A 15,253-nucleotide genomic window follows, 5' to 3' on the forward strand; every position below is an offset into this window, starting at 1 on the left:
TTCCCTCTTCAAACGCTCTCCAACAAATCTGCCAGTAACTACCATTTTCTCCCATAGCATTGCATCCTCTTCAATTTCTTCCGGGAGCTCAATTGTTACATTCTTAGCATTAGACCCTGAATCCTTCTTGAACCTATTTGATTTAAATTCCTTTCTGTTCCATCTCCTCCTACCGTTCCTCTGATCAAAATCTTCATTGTAGAAGTTTCTTCTTCTCCATGCTCCGTTCCTCTCCATTCTTTATTTGAGACTAATATTTCATTATTTATTTAGCATTGTAAATTATTTTATTCATTACAATATTATATTTGTGTTGATAATATGTTATTTACATATTCCTATATGAATAGCATATTATTATATTGTATTATATAATCATACGATTATATTATGTTGTTATAATATATAGTGTTAGTTATATATTGTTGTTATCTATATGGTTAAATATTAATTATATCAATATCATTATGATAGTATATTATATTATTATTGTCATTTGTTCGTTTATTATTACTGTGATTCATTGTTCAATCTTCTTCTAAATAGGGGACATCACAAGGTGGGCAAGGTGAGAGCATAAAAGGATGAATTGAGGACATTAATCACAAGCAACAATTTATTGGTGTCTAGTTAACAAAATTACAAACAATATCAAATCGACAAAATTGATCAATGCCAAGTGATAGATAATGTTACAAGCTAACCTATAAACTACTAACGTTAGGAATAGAATGAAAGGAATTGAGTCATAGTAGTTCTAACATCTTGTACTGTATTAGTGCAATTTTTTTCACAACTTGTTGGTTATCAAAATTGTTGATTAGAAACCTACGAGCCTTGCCTGCTCAATGCTGGGATATCTAATCGATTTTGGCCAATTTGACAGGATCAATCAAATTGAGTTGAATCCTCCACGCTTTTGGCTTCGCAAACCAAGGCCTGTACACTTGATCCTGGACAACAAAACTTGGATTCAAGATGTTTTATAGCGAATAAATTATAATGCAAAGACAATTTCCTGAAGTGACAAGATTTTAAGGAAAAACTTCAGGATTATGAATGATATCTTCGAGTTTTAATTACTTTAGTTGCTTAAAGGAAGATTTAAAATGAATTACTAAAAACATATAGGTATCAAATCCTTTAAAGAAAAAGGTCAGAAAATCGCCAGCACATGGATTGAGAGATATGAACAGTTAAATGATCAGCGCCGAGTTTTAAATGGGCAATAGAGTCAAATTTATAAGTTTTACATACAACTTTATGATATTTTAATATTAAATCTATAAACAAATTAATTATTGGGATGCGTCAAGTTATTTTGTCTCATGCATATTAAAACCCGTCTATAATGTTTTAACCTATAAAAGGATAAAATAGATACAAATATGGAAATAATTTTGATATTCCACAATATTTGTATTTATCAAGTCTAAATAGCAACAAATAATTTAATCCACTTATCCCAATAATAAATTATCAATAGAAAAACAAAAGATCATAAAGGACGAACTACATGATATTTAACTCTAAAATCAATGAAAAACCTTATTGATTATATTGCAAAAAATTCGTGCTAAAGACACCCAATTATTGACGCTCCACTCAACACAATTTCTTACAATAATTGAAATATATGTCCAATAACTCAATATCCAGGAGCTTAGTTCGACTTCAATCCTTATCAGAAAATGAATTTGATAATATATGCCTCGAAATATGCAAAGTTCCTTTTTCAGAGCAATATGAATGGTGATTCTTTTGATTTTCTCATTATACATATTTATAGAGGACCAAACAGTACCTCCCAAACGTTGCATCCTTTCACAAATAAACTAACCAACGTATGTTAATAAAACTTTTAAACAAAATGGTTATAGGTTATAACTCTGTGTTTAAATATTTGGTATATTAAACACAAAGATCACCTTAACTTTGGTGCTCATAAATTTATTCTCCTCCTTGCTCGACATAGCCACGCGGCCGACGTTTTAGACGAACACCCCTCTGAATCGTGACCACCATAGTTCTCTTTCATCCGCAGAAAGTCACGCTAGGGCCATATCAAACCGCTACAACTCCAGCACACTCCATAATCTGAATCCGCGTGAGCATCTTCAACATGTGAGGTTTCACTCGGGAGCCTTCATATCCAAAATGCTTATCTCTTGAAATCGATGCTATACTTTGCCATGCTCATATCTCGACATTTATCCTGCCTTAAAGAAAAAGTCCCATTGTTCGTGCAGTCGCCATACTCCAAAATCGCATGGGCCCTTCATCGTGATCATGGAAAGGGTTCTCAACAACATGAGAGGGCTCCTTTCTGACGCATTACATGTGTTCCAATGATGATTATTGCCAACTCCTTGTTATTGAATAAACCTTCATACCCGCGCAAGACAAAAAATCATTATTAGATACAAAAATAAAAAGTGAAATCTTAATTCCCGTCTCCTTCACGAAATACATTCACGCCTTTGTGCCTACGAATCATTTTTTCTGATGGTGATAAAATCCACGGGTGTGCTTGCTTTAAATCTCTAGGTATTCGCTGCACAGTATAGAGGGCAGAAACACAATCGTGGCATGGTTTGACCTCATGTAGCTTTGTATGGGAATCCTTAATATTCTTCCAGCCTTCACTGTATATTCCTGTGGCTTCACTTGCATATTTGATCTAGTTTGGGTTTTCCAAAAGCCATTAGACCAATAACCCTGATGATACACAACACTGATACATCACAGTATCATATGCTTTGGTCTCAACATATTGTTTTATGACAAGTCAACAAACTTCTTTAGAATTTTCTGAGACTGCACCAAATGACTTTTGAAGGAATATTGCATGGGCGATAATATGTGGTATTTGAACATAGACAATTATAATGAAATGTTTTCAAAAAAAATCTTCAACGGTAAGTTTGCTGAAGGAAAGCTTTTGAAATATGAGGTGATCTGTTCTTCTGAAACACGTCTCTGTTATGAAGTCCATTAGTAATGTGTAAACAATCAACATTTTACTGCATCCTTTGAGAATCTGTAGGGTTGTCTTTTCATAAGACCTTTACAATTCTGTGTATAATTCCGTAGCACACCAACACTATTGCCTTATTTTGCAGTCACTTTGTGGAATATACCACAGTGAACCTTGTCTTTAAGACTCTGCAAATTATTTTGAATTGCCATATGATGCTTGCCAATACATGATACAATCGGCTTGAAGCTTTGAATGTGGGGTGAAAGCGCCTTTAGGCTGTGCAAAACCCAATATGCTCGATGTCCCTTTACTAGATATGATCATCATAACAATCTTATGCATGTAATGGCCAAATATAGAATATGTCCAGAATAGTGTTGTATGATACTTTGGCATATTCGTAGTTATAATGTGATATTTTCTATTGTGACCAATCTGGAAATTAGAATCCTTTACATCCTCATAAATACAAATGATGAAATATTGAAGAATATGCATGTTGCTCAAATGTTTGCCTCCGATGATATCACTGAATGTTATATTTCAATCTTTATCAATGAATCCCTATCATAAAAGGATGCGGCCGAGATATTTGGTGTTCTTTATGTGCTTTGCCCATTACCCCTGTTGCTGATACACATACTCCATAAGGTTGACATTAAATAAAGGACCTCCTGAATAAAATAGACTCAACAATTGTGATCAACAGGTCAGCATGTTTTCATGTTGTCATAGGCAGCCCGCCCATTCATGTAACAGATCGCAAATTGAATGAAATATATGTACTGGTCCATAATGAAAATGTGTACAATTGGAAGTACAAAATTAGGCTCCATCAGTGGCTCTCATTGGGGACAAGAAAGCATCTCAGCTATCTTTGGAGGAGCAGACTTGTCAAAACATAAGGAGTAATCAGCTCATGAAATAATACATATAAAAATCTAAAAAAAATACAAATGCAATAAAACAAAGAAAGGAAATAGAATTCCCTTTTTTCATGCTCATTGAAAGAATGGCTTAAGGTACTGTCCATGGACTGGGAAATCTTGCATGTGACCATCTGTATCTTGCAAAAAATAAGATATTTCCCCAGTCTTTTCAAAGACGATAAACGGTCCTAACTTACCATGCTTTCCTTTGTCTTGATCTTTTGCATTCCATTTTAGGACCCAATCACCTACTTTAAAAGATTGGTTTGAAGATTTCTTGTTATGAAGAAATTTAACCTGATGCTGCTTATTTATATTCTATTCCTGTGCAAGTCTCCTTATCTCATCTAGCTCAATTAGTGCATTTAATCTATTTTCCATGAAATTGATATCCTCTAATTGTTCCTCGGTAACAAATTTGTAAACAGGTAATAAATTGTTTAAAGGAAGCTTTGCTTCTTTGCCATAAACCAAGTTGAAAGGAGAAAAACCGGTTGACTTTTTCACCGTGACTCTATTTGCCCACAATGCTAGATTCAGCTTCAAATTCCAGGCGCGCTGCTTGTTGTCTAACATTCTTCTGATAATCTTCAAGATGGTTTTGTTGCTAGACTTAGCTTGTCCATTGCCTTGGGGATGATACGGAGACGAGTACGATACTGTTATGCCATATTTCCTACAAAACTCAACAAACTCATTAGATCTAAAACACATACTGTTATCTGCTATAATCTTTTGAGGAACTCTGAATCTAGTTAGGATGTTCTCACTAAGAAATTTAATTACCACTTGTAGACTATCGAGTGGGTATAGCCTCTACCCACTTGGTAAAGTAATCAGTAGCCACTAGAATCCAACTATGCCCACCACTCGATTTATCACTAATTTCTCCTATAAAATCAATTCCCCATATTTGGAAAGGCTCCTCTGCATGTAATATTCTTAAGGGAAGGGCACCATCATATTTCAACTTACTAGAGAATTTTTGACAAGCCTCGCACTTTCGAACATAAGCATGACAATCTTTAAAAAGTTGGGGCCAGTAATAACCTGCTCGCAATATCTTATGCGTCGTGGTCCTAGCTAAAAAATGATTGCCACATACCCTCTCATGCATTTCTCTAAGAATAACTGTAGACTGAGCAACATCCAAACAAAACAGTAAAATTCCATCATGATTCCAATATAAATCTCCTTGAATTAGAACATACTTTGCAGCTTGTAATTTGATAGTCTTTTTTTGATTGTCACTCAGATCATCTCTATATTTTGTATGCTGTAAATAATAAACTATATCAGTATTCCAAGGGCATCTTTCAATTCTAACTTTAGTACAATCGTCATTAATCTGATTTACTTGCACAGCCTCAAAATTTGATTCTGCCATGAGTTTAGCCAATCCCTGCCCTCTAACTAATTTTGTGATTTGAATATCTATATTAAATTCTTGGATTTGATTTATCCAATGGCATCGTCTTCCAATAGTTTTAGATTGTCTAAATATATCCTTAATGGCAGCATTTGGTACGTAAGCAATGACTTTAGCTCCGACTAAATAGGTTCGAAAAGATTTAATTGCTTTAACAAGAGCATAAACTTGCTTTTCATTTATATCATAATTAAGTTAAGCAGCTTGTAAACTTTTGCTAAAGAATGCAATTGGTTGCTCATGCCCCTCATTGTTCTTTTGTAACATAATAGCGGCTATAGTATGGTAAGAAGCAAACAAAAATATTTGAAAAGGCTTCTTAAAGTTAGGAGATTTCATTATTGGCGCTTCTTTTATAGCTTTCTTTATTTTAGCGAATGCTCCTACAACTTCATTATCCCAAGCAATCTTTGCTCCTTTTTTAAGCATTTTAGTGATAGGTTTAATGATCTCAGCAAAATTAGAAACAAATATTCTCACGAAGCTGATTTTCCCAAAGAACGATTGGATACCCTTAGTTGTTTTAGGCATCTGGATATTATCAATGGCTACTACCCTTTCTGGATCTGTTTTTACCCCCTCCTTAGAGACAATATGACCTAATAGTTTCCCTTCAGTGACTCCAAATGGAAATTTTTTAGGGTTTAAAGAAATTCCAAATTCAAGAGCTCTTCGAAAATTTTTCTCCAAATGCTTACAATGATCTTCCGTTTTTTTTGAATAGGCAATGAGGTCATCCCGATAAACTACCATAATCAAATCAATTAATCCGTCAAAAGCAACATCTATTGCTCTTTGAAAAGTGGTTTCCGCATTTGTTAACCTGAAAGGCATCCTAGCATACACATAAGTACCCCAAGGAGTTGTGAAAATAGTCGTATACTGTTCGAACTCTTTAATTTTAACTTGATTATAGCCTAAAAATACGTCCATCAAGGATAATAGTTCATTACCAGTTACCTTTTGCAATAAGATTTCCATATTAGGTAACGCGTAATTATCCTTAAGAGAAGATATGTTCAAATTTCTGAAATCTATACATAATCGTATATCACCGTTCTTCTTTCTCATTGGGACTAAATTTGAAACCCATGTAGAGTGCCTAATAGGTTTAATGATTTTGACATTTCTTAACTTAATGAGTTCATATTTCACTTTTGGGGATAGGGTTGGATTTTTTGGGCGTTGGCTTTGTCTAAAAGGTTTCGCATCAGGTTTTAAAGGTATTTCATGTTGAAACAAGTCTTCCCTATAAGCTTTAAGTTCATCGTAACTCCAAGCAAAGTCATGTCTGTACTTTCTTAACAGAGAAATCAGGGCAGCCCTAATCTTGGATGACAACTTCTTCCTATATAAACTTTTTGGGGAGAATTTTCACTTCCTAAGTTTATTTCCTCAATATCGTTTTGGATTTTAGTGGATTTGCTATTTTTTGCACTTTACCTTTCATCAAAGATTCGTTCTAAAGCCACTAAACCCTTAGGTATTTTATTTGTTTTTAATTGAACTATTTCTTTTCCAAATAGCATTTCCTTGCCATCCTCTTTGTTCATACATCCATTCCAACCAATGAACTGATTTTCATAATCCTCCTGACAAGTTAAAAACCTAATAATATCTTTGTCATCTTCAAAAACTTGCCAGTTTTGTACGTTATCTGGTATTGAAGGTTTGTTTTCAAGTACAGGATAGGTTTTCTTACTGCATTCAAGTACTTGAGTTTTCCATTCTACCTTCCTTTAGCTCCCATGCATCTTGGGAGGGAAAATATCATCGAGGTGTCTTTACCACGCATTATGGATCTATTGGTACCCCTTGTTCACTTCCTATTGTCGTTGGTAGAAACTGTGTAGCCGACGGGCTCATGTTGTCAATAAAGATTTTGTAACCAACGAGTAGATTAGTATTATTATGCAGCCGACGGACCCCTTCGGGAAGGCTCGATGGGAAGTATTTATACCTCGTTTGGGATCATTGTAAATCATCTTATGCTCTATATGTAATATCTTGGCATATGCGAATATTAAATAGAGTACTATTATTGCTGTTCTTGTTCATTATTTGTGTGCATTAATCAATTAATCTATGCGGTAAACATTTGGCACCGTTGCCGTTGTCGTCTGTAGATATTGTGTAGCCGACGGGCTCATGCTGTCACTACAAATTTTGTAGCTGACGGGTAGATTAGTATTATTATGTAGTCGACGGATCCTTTCGGGAAGGTTCGGCGGGAAGTATTTATACCCCGTTTGGGATCATTGTAAATCATCTTATGCTCTGTATGTAATATCTTGGCATATGCGAATAATAAATAGAGTACTGCTGTTGCTATTCTTGTTCATTATCTGTGTGCATTAATCAATTAATCTATACGGTAAACATTTGGTTGAGGGTGTACCTTTCCAGGATCGTATGCCGGACCCTGTAACACTAGCAGAGCCAGAATTGATAGAGTTGCCAGCGCCAGAACCCCAAGTTCGTTTGGATGTGATTGGTTCAGATGCGGTGGTCACTATTTCATCTTCCTTGTTGACGGAGGCATAGTCATAACAACCCGAGAGAATGGAGGTGATAGATAGAGTGAGTGAATTCCTAAGGCAGCAGTTCCGGCTCATTCTTGCTGAGGTCGGACTGTCCATTCAGTACCCAGTCATGGAGGGGTCCCTCCAGAACCAGCTGCCGTATCAGAGCCACAGGAGGTGGCAGTTCCATAGTCGGAGGGTGCGCCCGGGAAGGAGGAGGCGGCACCAAATGTGGACATGATTACCGCAGGAATGGCAGAGACGGTCACTGATGGGGAATGGACCATGGATGATGTGTTGAAGGAGGATTATGGGTTGGATGAGGACAGATGCAGAGATTACCTCAAGGATATGTGGGTTGCACTGCAGAAGGGACACAATGTGGCATTGTAGGCTATGACTCAGCGGAAAGAGTGACATTTGGTTCGGGCTTATATCAGGGGGATTTGTCTGCAGCAGTTTTGTTCATGTTTTGAGGACAGAGGATGGCCAGCAGTTGAGACATCGGAGATGTTGACAGATTGAGCCATCGAGCTGGAGTTGGGACCGTGCAACACTTCCATGGAGAAGTTGGCGCACGAGATAGTATGATTGTACAAAGAAGTCTACTATGCTCATAGGCGTGTAGAGGCGGACAAGGCAGCAAAGAGGGTTGCAGTGGAGAGGTCTCTGGCAGCAGAGAAGGAGGCTAGAGAAAAGGTAAATGCAGATTTGGCCAGCCAGTAGGCAGTGTGGGTAGCTAAGCGTACAAGACTATTACAAGATAAGGAAGCAACAGAGCAGGAATTACAGTTGGCAAAGACCAAGGCAATGGATGCAACGCTTCTCTTGAAGGAAGCGATAGAGGTTAACACACGGATTCAGAAGGATTTGAGCATCTGGACGGAGCAAGTCTATGAATTGCACCGACAGCAACATTCTTTAGGATCATAGCCTCCTTTCTAGTGTATATTCTTTTTCTATTGTATTTTGTGGTCTCCTGTTTTTGTTAGTTTTGAAGTTGCTAGGAGATGAATTTTCTTTTGGGGGGGATGATGTCGTTGGTAGAAATTGTGTAGTTGATGGGCTCATGCTATCAGTAAAGATTTTGTAGCCAACGGGTAGATTAGTATTATTATGTAGCCGATGGACCCCTTTGGGAAGGTTCGACAGGAAGTATTTATACTCCGTCTGGGATCATTGTAAATCATCTTATGCTCTGTATGTAATATCTTGGCATATGCGAATAATAAACGGAGTACTACTGTTGCTGTTCTTGTTCATTATCTGTGTGCATTAATCAATTAATCTATGCGGTAAACACCTACTTGAAGTGGGGCTGACCCTTCGCTGGTGTGTGATGATCCATGGATCTATTGATGCCCCTTGTTCACTTCCTACTTAAAGTGGGCCCGACCCTTCGTAGGTGTGTGTATACATGATCATGAGGTGAAGTTAGGTAAATCCTAGTGGTTGGCCCTACACAGTGAGCCTGTCATGCACTATAGGCACTCCTAACTAGCATGACTTCTAACTCAATAATGTATCTGCTACCAACGAATTGACTATCACTAACATGTCAGTGTACCTTGGCGAAGGTTTTACTTGGACAAGCACAATTACACACTCAATTCAAAATCATAATCAGTTTGATTTCACAACCTCAAGGTGAATTAAGAGAGACAGGATTATATTTGTTCTTAACCCTACATGCTTGACAAAATAATCAACGTTAAGACTCATAGTTTTTTTTGATAAAAGTTTATGCTATTTCTAGGTCTGTGCTTAAGACTTTATTTTACTTCACTAGGTTTGGCATTACATGTTTTATTTCCCAATGTTTGAAATAAATAACATGATTTTGATCCCAATGGTCTTGAATAAACATGATGAATCTACTTCCAAAGGTCTCAAATAACCACACGATTCTAATTCCAAAGGTTTGAAACAATAGTATGTTTCTATTCCACGAGTATGAGATAAACATTACATTTTCAATCCCAAAGGTTTGAATTGAAATGGTTCAACCACAATTTAAGCTGGTGCTATATAATCCTCATTTCAAATGTTGGATACACACATCATATCCAAAATTTGAAATGCCAGTTATGGACAACATATTTTAAGTGTTACAAGTAAATTGTATAATTTCTTCCCTTTACTAAGGCTGGAAGAAACTATTAGCAACACAATACTAAGTGCGGAACAGGTACTCGTATAAACATTTTTCCAATACAAAAAAAAATTGGTCAAAACACTTTCCTAAGTGCTGAAAATAGATGATAAAAAGCGTTATTTAATGTGCTGGTATAATATCATAACCTCCTATTCATATGTTGGGTATGTACATCATTGAGGTTAATAAACAACAATAATGTTCTTCCATGTGCCAAACAAGGGATTGTGAACCTTTTTAATGCTGGTAAAACATCTGAAACCCTCATTAAGGAGGTGTAAAATATAACAGCTCAAAATACATTTCAATATTCTTGTAAAGAGTAGTTAAGACATCAATAAATTGCTGGTAAAATATTACACAGGCCCTCATGTTAAATGTTAGTTATACATGTTAAATGTTAGTTATACATATGTAATGTCCCCACTTGGGATCTATCATTATTTTAATTCTAAAACAATAATTATATTCTTGGTTAAGATCTAGAGGTATATTGTTGGAGGAATTTGTAATGTCCCCACTTTAGCAGTCGACAAAGTGTGCTTGCGTTAGACTTTAGCAGTTGACCAAGTTTGTGTGCGTTAGCCTAGTTCTACATTGTCCCGAGGGTTAACAAAGGGTTTAAAGGGAACTTAAAGTGTTTTGGCCTAGTCATCTCCAGTTTGGGCCAAAACAAAGTTGATTTACTTAGTTTTAGGCATACTTACTATTTTTAGTAAGTTAGCAGGACACAAGGGAGGCTAGTTTTGGTGATTGAATTTGATATTTTGCAGTGAGAGCTTTCTGACGAGCTATCACTCGTGCTATTTGGAGTCCAATCGCTAATATATTGTTATGCCTGAAGTATTATTAAAGTAACAATTAATTTAGTTGTAAAATATTAAAGTGTTACTTTAATATTAAATTTTATGGGAATGTGTGCAAATCAAAAGGGGTGCCTAAGGGAGACATAAGTGATTATTTTAATATGTTTAATATCGCACATCTTTTATCCCGCATTGCTCATGTCAGTGGAATGGACCCTTGGAGAAAGAATAAACGAGAGTGTTAGTGGCTTCATTCGGCAAGTTGAATATGAAAAGAAAATTGATGTGTGAGTTGCAGATCCGTTTTTGGCATTAGAGGATGTCTATCCTCTCCTGTGACATTCTAGACGTCATTCCCTTGAGGTTTGGCTTTTGGAATTCATTGCTATTAGCTTCATTAACAGGCAGATTGGGCGCATTTCCAGCTACAGGTGGATTGGGTGTTTGCTCATATCATTCTCGCTTCTTGTCCAATGCTTATGCCATTATGAAGCGATGATTTTATGAAGGTTTTGGACTGATTGAAGACAGATTTTACTGTAGTAGTACGCGACACTATTCATATTACTGCAGCAGCAAGATGGGAAGTCATTACTGGAATATTATGTTATAATGCTGGAGTAATTAGTGAGTGGAAGATTCTGCTATGTATTTGATTTTATTAGTTTGAAAATTAATATTATTTCAATAGTAGTTCAATCTTCAGTTTACATATTATTATAAATTCCTTCTTGTTCATATTATGTGGTTTCAAATCTATGCAAAGACATAAAAAAACAAACAAACATTTTATTTCTAGAGCCATAAAGGGGTTTAAACATTTAACGGAGAAATTAAGAATTGGATGCAAATTATTTGACAAAATTCATATCTCAGTCTGATACCACTGTAATGGACACCCTATAGAGGAAATTCAAAACTAGGATAGTGAAGGAGTATTTGGTAAGATGGAAAGACCTACTGGAGGATGATGCTACATGGGAGAGCGAGCAGGTTAATCGGCAATTTGAACTGAGATTGCTTGAGGACAAGCAATTTCAAGAGGGGCGGACTGTAATGTCCCCACTTAAGCAGTCGACCAAGTGTGTGTGCGGTAGCTTAGTTTACATGGTCTCGAGGGTTAACGAAGGGTTTAAATGGATCTTAGAGTGTTTTAGCCTAGTCGTCTCCAGTTAGTGCCAAAATGAAGTTTATTTACTCAGTTTCAAGTATACTTACTAATTTTAGTAAGTTAGCAGGACACAAGGGAGGCTAGTTGTGGTGATTGAATTTGATACTCTGTGGTGAGAGCTTTTCGACGAGCTATCACTCGTGCTATTCGGAGTCCGATAGCTAATATATTTTTATGCTTGAAGTATTATTAAAGTGACAATTAGTTTAGTTGTAAAATATTGAAGTGTTACTTTAATATTAAATTTTATGGGAATGTGTGCAAATCAAAAGTGGCGCCTAAGGGAGACATAAGTAATTATTTTAATATGTTTTATATCACACATCGTTTATCCCACATTACTCATGTGAGTGGAATGGACCCTTGGACAAAGAATAAAGGGGAGCGTTAGTGGCTTCATTCGGTAGGTTGAATATGAGAAGAAAATTGATGTGTAAGTTGCAGATCCGTTCTTGGCATTAGAGGACGTCTATCCTCTCTTGTGACATTCTAGACATCATTCCCTTGGGGTTTGACCTTTGGAATTCATTGCTATCAGCTTCATTAATAGGCAGATTGGGCGCATTTCCAGCTACAGGCGCATTGGGTGTTGTTTGCTCATATCATTCTCGCTTTTTGTCCGATGACACTTATGCCATTGTGAAGGGATGATTTTATGAGGGTTTTGGACTGATTGAATATTATCTTATAATGTTGGAGTAATTAGTGAGTTGAAAAGTTTGCTATGTATTTGATTTTATTATTTTGAAAATTAATATTATTTCAGCAATAGTTCAATCTTCAGTTTGCATATTATTATAAATTCCTTCTTGTACATATTATGTGGTTTCAAATCTATGCAAAGACATAAAAAAACAAACAAACATTTTATTTCTAGAGCCATAAAGGGGTTTAAACATTTAACCGAGAAATTAAGAGTTGGATGCACATTATTTGACTAAATTCCTATCAACAATTGGTTTCGTTTTTGAGCATTTCTAGGGTGTCCATTACAGTGGAATCAGAGCTTTAAGTCCTGCCATCCTGTGGAAGCCTTACAGGGAATTTGTAACAACCGGATAAAATGAAAAGTGTTTGATGAAATGTCAAAACACTAAAGTCAGAAATAAAACAGGTTTAGAATGTATGTTTGAGCATGTGACAAAGGCCATTAACTTTGGCCATACCAGAGCAAGATAACAAAGATGCAGACTCATAGAGCGAGCAGTCTAGTTCATCCGTGCAGGTGGATATAGAATCCAGTCATACAGACATAGAGGAGATATTCTTTGAACAAGACAACAATATGTGTGACTGAGATGATAGGAATATAGGACTAGGCGGAGGCAGGAATGCCGGTCCAGATTAAGAGGAGGTAATGTTCAAATGGTTACTAGGTATGTTAGAGGAGCGATAGCGTATGCAACAGGAGTAGAATAGGCGAATGGATATGATGCAATCAATGGAAATGGGGGCAATGATAATAATGGAGGCCGAGGTAACAACAATGGTCTTGAGAATAACATTAATGGTAATAATAACGAACATGGCAACAATGGGAATGAGGCTGATAACTTTAGACATGTTGCACGCCCAGCTTGGACAACGAGCTTGAGACCTCTTCTACCCAGAGATCCGGTTCAACCAGTAAATAAAACCGCAGATTACAGAGTTACAGGATCAGTTCACGAGGGATTGGGAGGCTAGTGGACCGGAGTTTTAGGCGGATATTTCCCTCAAAGATTATATGGACTTGAGGATGAGACACATGCCTAGAGCAGGAGGGAGAAATCAAAACTTTGAGCTGAGAAAGAAAGTTGGGAAACTTTCTTTACCTTATTATGATCCCTCAGGGAAGATGACTGCACGATCTTGGGTGTAGAAGGTAGATACATACTTCTAGTTGAATCCGATGACTGAGGAGGAGGCTATCAAGTATGCGGCTATTCATTTGGATGGCCCAGCGCATTAGTGGTGGCACCATGGCATGGTAACCTTGGGACATAATTAAATCACATCTTACGAGGAGTTGACTAAGAGACTCATAGAGAGATTTGATACCAAAGATCTCGAGTTACAGTTTAAAGAGTTGGCACAACTCAAGTAGTGGGGATCAGTTGAGACATACATTAGTGAATTTCAGAGGTTAGTTGTGTTGGTTACAGATATTTCAGAGAGGAGATTAGCAGTGCTATTTATGGATGGACTCTCAGATCCCTTGAGGATTTGGTTCAAGGGGCATGACCCGACTACATTACAGGAGGCCACTAACAAGGTTCGTGACTTAGCACCTTCTTTTAAAAGCATATTTCAGCCTAGGGATTCACATACAAAGAAGGATGGGACGATGCGCATGTGCATCGATTACAAGGCACTAAATAAAAGAACAATAAAAAATAGGTATCCCATTCCTAGGGTTGATGAGCTAATTGATGAGTTACATGGTGCACGCTTCTTCACCAATATCGATCTTGGATCCAAATACTACCAGATCTGGATGAGAGCAAAGGACATCAAGAAGACAAGCTTGTGATGTCACTGTGGTCACTTCGAGTTTATGGTTATGCCATTTGGGCTAACCAATGCACTTGCCACATTTCAAAGTTGTATGAACCAGGTGTTCAGGGGGCAATTGACGAGATTCATCTTGGTCTTCTTTGATGACATCTTGGTCTTCTGTAAGACCTGGGAGGAGCACTTGCAGCATTTGGAGGAGGTGTCACCTATTCTGGATAGAGAGTCATTGTATGCCAAGGAATCAAAATGCGAGTTTGGCATGACCGAGCTCCTTTACCTTGGGCATATCATTAGTGCCGATGGCTTTTGGGTTGATCCTGAAAAGATTAGAGCTATTGTGGATTAGCCTACTCCCACAAACCTCACACAACTTAAGGGGTTCTTTGGTTTATGTGGTTTTTACAAGAGGTTTGTTAGGGGATTCTCACAAATTGCCACACTTTTGACAAATCTTACCAAGAAAGGAGCCTTCACATGGACAGAGGCAGCGCAAAGATGTTTTGACCACTTCAAACAGGTTATGTCATCTTGTCCAGTTTATCATTTGCAATAAGTCATTGTTATATGATTTATGATCTTCTTGTTCATGTTAAAATCTGCGTTCTCTGTTATGCATCCAACCATTTATCATATATTATTATTACAAACATATTGCAAATTTGAAACTGAAAACAATACATTGCGTTTGCAAACTTTATCACTGTACTTGTTTTGTAAAACCATTGTCATGACTCATAACTTTAGATTTTATATAAATATTAAAAA

General features: G+C 36.8%; 1 protein-coding gene across 1 annotated transcript in view; it reads left to right on the plus strand.

The window, feature by feature from the left end:
• The window catches only part of LOC149533398 (myosin-3-like), a 166,088-nt gene that overhangs the window by 40,501 nt on the left and 110,334 nt on the right, over nucleotides 1-15,253 (plus strand). The window lies entirely within an intron of this gene.

The sequence above is a fragment of the Cupressus sempervirens genome, chromosome 10 (assembly GCF_028749045.1).
Source record: "Cupressus sempervirens isolate cs-2001-9-10 chromosome 10, ASM2874904v1, whole genome shotgun sequence".
NCBI lineage: Eukaryota > Viridiplantae > Streptophyta > Pinopsida > Cupressales > Cupressaceae > Cupressus > Cupressus sempervirens.